Below are 6625 nucleotides of genomic sequence, written 5' to 3'. Positions count from 1 at the left end.
ATGAATAAAGTAGTAAATAATTTATATAAAATGGAAGAATTTTGTTAATAACACAAAACTCAACAAGCAAAATCTAGCCAAATTATGGCAGTAGCTATAGTTTTGTTAGATTAGGGCTTTGAACTTTTAATATTGACAACTAATTGTTAATTTTGAAAAAGTAAATATAAATCATCAAAAATTATAAAGATTCTTATTTTTATTTATAACTTCTGTAACCATAGATATGCATATTTTTCAGAAATAAAGTTACCTCAAACTACTAGCATACTTTCTTTCGTGAAGTTAATTTTTTATGGGTTATGTTTATATAAGTTTTTAATACTTAACAGTTTGTAATGGTTGATTTCTAATGGAAAGATAGTAAAAACAAAGCTTTGAACAACCAGGTACTTGATACTGCAACCAGTTCCGGTTCCGGTTCTTACATTCCAAGAACCATCAGTTCCGGTTTTCGTTCCAAACAATTAGGGCGGGTACCCGCCTATGCTCATCCCTATTGATGAGGCAGGTAGACTAGTATAGTCTTTTTCCTGTTGATTCTTTGATTGTTTGATTCTATGATATCTCAGCATATTATGTGATGGGGTTGATAATGGATCTAAGCTAATAACTAAATTGGTATAAAATTGTAATTAGAAGCAAATTTCTTTTTGGGTTGCCTTCATAACTAGAAACTGATTAGAATGACACTTATAGAGAGAGAAAATTATTTATTAGTTTATTATATAATTATTAAATTAATTAGATATATATTAAATTAATTAATAATTGATAAGAAATAAGTTGCATTTCATTTGGGATCAACTGAAATTAATTAGAAGTGCAATGGCTGCTTGGTAATTGTTTAATAGTTGAACAAAAGAGAGATTCTAGAAGCCTCGATAGCTTGGACGGTTTTGGGTGCCTTGGAAGACAATCTAGAATGCTCCATTTAATAAAAAGAGAGTATATAACTACCAGAATTTGAAATTATATTATTTTATGTTCAAATCTAGGGTTTCTAGGGTTTCATGTCAGCTATATCAAGGGGCATAACACTTTCATTTTTCGGCCACTTCATTCTAAGAGAACCCTAGTCGAAAATCTCATCTTATCTCTTCTCTCCTCTCTTGTGTTTTGGTTTCTAGTTTTGACGGTGATCCAGTAGAGGGAACATACTTTTGGTGCTTGCTTTCTAAAGATCTACAAGGAAGGAATCAAGGAATTGTTTACAATAAGAATTCAAAAAGTATGTAACCTTAATCTAGTAATTTCGATTATACTAGGGTGTATGTAGAATTTCTAGTTCATAGTATGTTGCTTTTAATGTGAAGACATAAATCCTTATAAGGTGCATGTACCTTTAAATGTTAAGCGGTATTTTTCGCACTGTACATGAAGTTTATAACCTATCAAACCCAATAGTGGTACCAAAACCTTGTTGTCTTACATTGATTATGCATGAGATGAACTGAGAAAACAAAAAAAAATCGAAAAAGGCGTGTCGTCTTTTTTATTTTTTGTTATCCTGCTCGTTTTTCTATCTTATATGATTATTAGGATGTTATTAAGTCATTATCTGGTTTTGGTTCTATTAGAAATCTGATTTTACTTTCTTTATATGATTAAAAAAAACCGTAATTTGAGTTTCAGGAGATAAACATGGAAACATAATCAAGTTATAAGATAATTGCATGATTATCCTCATGGATATTAATATTTAATTTAATTAATGATAATCAAAATATAAATATTAAATCCATAAACTATTTAAATGATTTAATTTATTTAATTAATAGTTTAATTAAAACATAAAGATAAATCATTAGATAGTTTAAAATGATTAATTAATGGTTAATTTGAAATTTAATTTTAAACCTTGAATATTTTAGAATGTTTAAAATACACCTTTTACGTATGTAAAACCCTAATAATATACGTATCACTAAAAGTCAGTCATTTCAATAGTAAGACACACTCTAAGAGGAGTATAAGAAAACGACATATAAAGTAATCGTTTAATGGGTGTCCTTTTCACCCACCGCTCCTTTGTGTGGTGGAGGGTTATTAGCCGAACGGTTTTGGTAGGACATAATCAAGGTTAAAAGTATAATATAAAGTACTAGAACATTTTTCAAAAATTCCACTCTAGTTACTTTAAAAAAATGTGAAATCTGTGCTAATCCATGAAAACACACATCATTCCTTTGCTAAGTCATTAATGGAGCGTGTGTTGTTAACCAACACACTATTGTGGGACTACAAATTGGAAATGATGAATATAATCAATGTTATGATTGCTGATGGAGCGTGTGTAGTTAAACAACACATCAATGTGAGTTCATAAATGATTTCGAGCATGTCATGCGTGTTTCCATGGTTATTTACATCTTGTTTGTGATCTTCTGTATCCCAGTCACAAAGAGAGGAGCATAACATGAGATTAAACATTCCATTGATAAGATTCAATGAATCTCAAAAGATCTAGGAGTTTCATATTAGATTGAAATTGGAATTGTGATTATCGAAATAAATTCGTAATCAGATTACGATATCCCTCTTCTCATTTCAAATTGTATTTAGGATCCTAGACTTGAATATGAACTTGGGTTAAAATATTTAAAGAATACATCAAGTAACTAAAAGTGTCTCTCTCAATAGATGTCTAGGAATGGTGAACATTCTGCTACTCAAAACTCTACTCCAAATTCAAACTTCACTCTCCTATCAGTTCTGTCAAAGGAATAGCTTGTTGGTCCAAGCTATATGGACTGGATGAGAAACTTGAAGATGACTACTCATTATGAGAATAAAGCGTTTGTTTTCGATAACCCCATTCCTGAGATTGATGAATTGATTGCTACTCTTGAAGAATTAGCTATTCATAAACAACATACTAACAACGCCACTTAGGTCGCTTGCATTATGGTTGCAACCATGGTACCTAAGCTGCAAAAGTTCTATGAGGACTACTGGCCATACGAAATAAGCTTGGATCTTGCTGAAAAGTTTCACAAGAAAGAAAGACAAGAAATGTATCAAGTCGTCAAGTACCTAATGGCGTGTAAGCTAAATGAAGGGGAATTTGTGTGAACTCATGTGTAAAAGATGCAGAGATATGTGGAGAGGTTGGAAAAATTCAATGTCACATTCGACAAGGAGCTGGCCATTAACATGGTCCTTAACACCCTACCTGCTAGTTATGGTCAATTCATTTTAACCTATCATTTGAATACCATAGAGACGACATTGACTCAAATCCACAACTTGTTACAAAGTGCTAAATCAGGAATGAAGAAGACTCATGTCCCTTTTGTGACAAGTTCTTATGTCTTAGCCATCAATCATGGAAGAGGAAAGAAAAAGAAGGAAAATGCCCAACCTAATTGGAAAGGGAAAGCCCAAGCTGGAGCGTCTAGTAACGGGTCAAAGGGGAAAGCATATCCTGATATTCCAACTGTTATTGATCCGAAAGAGGCCACATGCTTTCACTGCAATGAAAATGGGCATTGGAAGAGAAGCTGCCCAAAATACCTTCAAGATTTGAAAGAAGGAAAGATCAAGCCTTCAGGTATTTACACTATCCAAATCAATAACACACAACTTTCTAACTCTTGAGTCCTTAATACAGGATGTGGTTTCCACATTTGTTCTGATTTGCAGGGTTTAAGAGAAGGTGAGGAAGTGAAGCATGGATGCTTGAACCTGGTCATGGGGAATATGCGTACCTCACCTGTTACCAAGATTGGGACATATGGGCTTGAGCTTGATGGTGGAATTATAGTTTATTTAGTTAATTGGATTTAGGTGTCTAAGCTCCTAACTAAATTGGTATAAACTTGTAATTAGAAACAAAGTCTTTTTTGGGCTGCCCTCATAACTAGAAACTGATTAGAATGACATTTTTGGAGAGAGGAAATAACTTATTAGTTTATTATATGATTAATAAATTAATTAATAATTGATCAAAATTAATTTGGGATCAACTGGAATTAATTAGAAGTGCAAGCCCTGCTTGGTAATTGTTTAATAGTTGAGCAAAAGAGATATTCTAGAAGCCTCGATAGCTTGGACGGTTTTGGATGCCTTGGAGGGAAATATAGAATGCTCCATTTAATAAAAAGAAAGTGGATAATTACTAGAATTCGAAATAATATTATTTTAAGTTCAAATCTAGGGTTTCCTGTCAGCTATATAAAGGGGCATAATGCTTGTATTTTTCGGCCACTTCATTTTAAGAGAACCCTAGCCGAAGATATCATCACATATCTTCTCTCATCTCTTATGTTTTAGTTTCTAGTTTTGGGTGTGAGCCATTAGAGGCAACATACTTTTGGTGCTTGCTTTCTAAAGATCTACAAGGAAGGAATCAAGGAATTGTTTACAATAACAATTCAAAACGTATGTAACCCTAATATAGTAATGTCGCTTATACTAGGGTTTATGTAGAGTTTCTAGTTCATATTATGTTGCCTTTAATGTGAAGACATAGATCCTTATAGGTTGCATGTACCCTTAATTGTTAAGCGTTATTTTCCACATTATACATGAATTTTATAACCTATCAAATCGAACAGTGGCATGAAATCCATGTAGTCGTACGTTGATTGTGCATGAGATGAATTAAGAAAATAAAAACGAAAAAGGTGTGCCACCTTTTTGGTTTTTTGTTACCCTACTCGTTTTTCTATCTTATCTGATTAGTAGGATGTTATTTAGTCATTATCTAGTTTTGGTTCTGTTAGAAATCTGATTTTACTTGCCTTATATGATTAAAAAAAACTGTACTTTGATTTTAAGGAGAGAAACATGGAAACATAATCAAGTTATAAGATAATTGCATGATTATCCTCATGGATATTAATATTTAATTTAATTAAGGATAATCAAAAGATAAATATTAAATCCATAAATTATTTAAATGATTTAATTAATTTAATTAATAGTTTAATTAAAATATAAAGATAAATCATTAGATGGTTTAAAATGATTAATTAATTAATAATTAATTTTAAATTAAATTTTAAACCTCGAAGATTTTAAAATGTTTAAAATACACCTTATACGTATGTAAAGCCATAGTACTATATGTATCACTAAAAGTCAATCATTTCAATAGTAGGCCTCATTCATGAAGACCCATTCTAGGAGGCGTATAAGGAAACGTCCTATAAAATGACCGTTGAATGGGTGTCATTTTCACCCACCGCTACTTGGTGTGGTGGAGGGTCGTTAGCCGAACGGTTTTGATAGGACATAATCAAGATTACAAGTATAATTCTATAACAGTTTTGAAAAATCCTACTCTAGTTACTTTAAAAAATATGTGAAATGTATTCTAAACCATGAAAATGCACATCATTCCTTTGCTAAGTCATTAGTGGAGCGTGTGTAGTTAACCAACACACTAATGTGGGACTAAAAAGTGGTAATGATGGTACATAATCACTTTTATGATTGTTGATGGAACATGTTGTTGAGTTTTAAGTACTATAACACTCCTATGGTGCACATACAACCCTAGATGCTTTGGATCTAATTTTTCTCTAATTATTCATGCAATTTCATTTTCCAAAGCATGAAGCCTAACTAGCATGCAAATTTGATATTTGAATCATAAAAACAAGTTAGATGATTACCTCTTATTGTAGCTTGTAGAATTTGGCCTTTCAAGAGCTTAGCACCTCAAGTGTGATGCCTCAAATGTTTCACAAAACACCACTAACAATTGGATGACAATGAGAGAGAGCTTGGAGCACTAAAATCGGCTATATCCCCTTAGAATACTCTTGGTACCGATTTTAGGGGCTTAGAGGTTACATATATAGTGTAGAATTCCAAGAGTCACTTGTAAACCCTAATTCTTACACTTAGGCTTATGATCCAACAATTGATTTGGACTAGCACTTCATGGACTAGCTCATAAGCTTAATCCATCACAAATCAATCATGGATCATTAGCCTAAACCATATGTATCATTGATTTACATAATCAGTCCCCGTTAATTTAATTTGTCTCTTTTGATCATTAAATTAATTCCAAATTAATTCTTGATCAATACTAATTAAATAATATGATTTCTCAATTAATATATTATACTTATAATATATTAATAAATCACAAATGACCTCTTTCTCAAATATCCATCCTATCAAATTGTTCTGGTGAATGCAACCCGAAATGGACCATGCTACTATCGGGTCAAGTACATACCAATTATAGTTATGGGCTTAGACACCTAATCCAACACATGTGTGGTTAACCAGCACATCAATGTGAGATCATAAATGACTTCGAGCATGTCATGCATGTTTACATGGTTATTCACATCCTTTTTGTGATCCTCGACATCCCAGTCACAAAGGAAAGAGCATAATATGATATTAAACATGCCATTGCTAAGATTCGATGAATCTCAAAAGATCTAGGAGTTTCATATTAGATTGCAATTGGAATTGTATCTACCTAAATAAATTCGTAATCACATTATGACATCCCTTTTCTCATTTCGAATTGTATTTAGGGTCCTAGCCTTGGATATTAATTTGGGTTAAAATATTTAAGGATTACATCAACTAAATAAAAGTGTCTCTCTCAACAAATGCCTGGGAATGGTGAACCTTCTGTTACTCAAAACTCTAC

Source organism: Lactuca virosa, chromosome 3 (assembly GCF_052849685.1).
Source record: "Lactuca virosa cultivar CGN04683 chromosome 3, Lactuca_virosa_CGN04683_v6, whole genome shotgun sequence".
NCBI classification, from domain to species: Eukaryota; Viridiplantae; Streptophyta; class Magnoliopsida; order Asterales; family Asteraceae; genus Lactuca; species Lactuca virosa.
Note: the sequence above shows the minus strand (reverse complement) of the source record.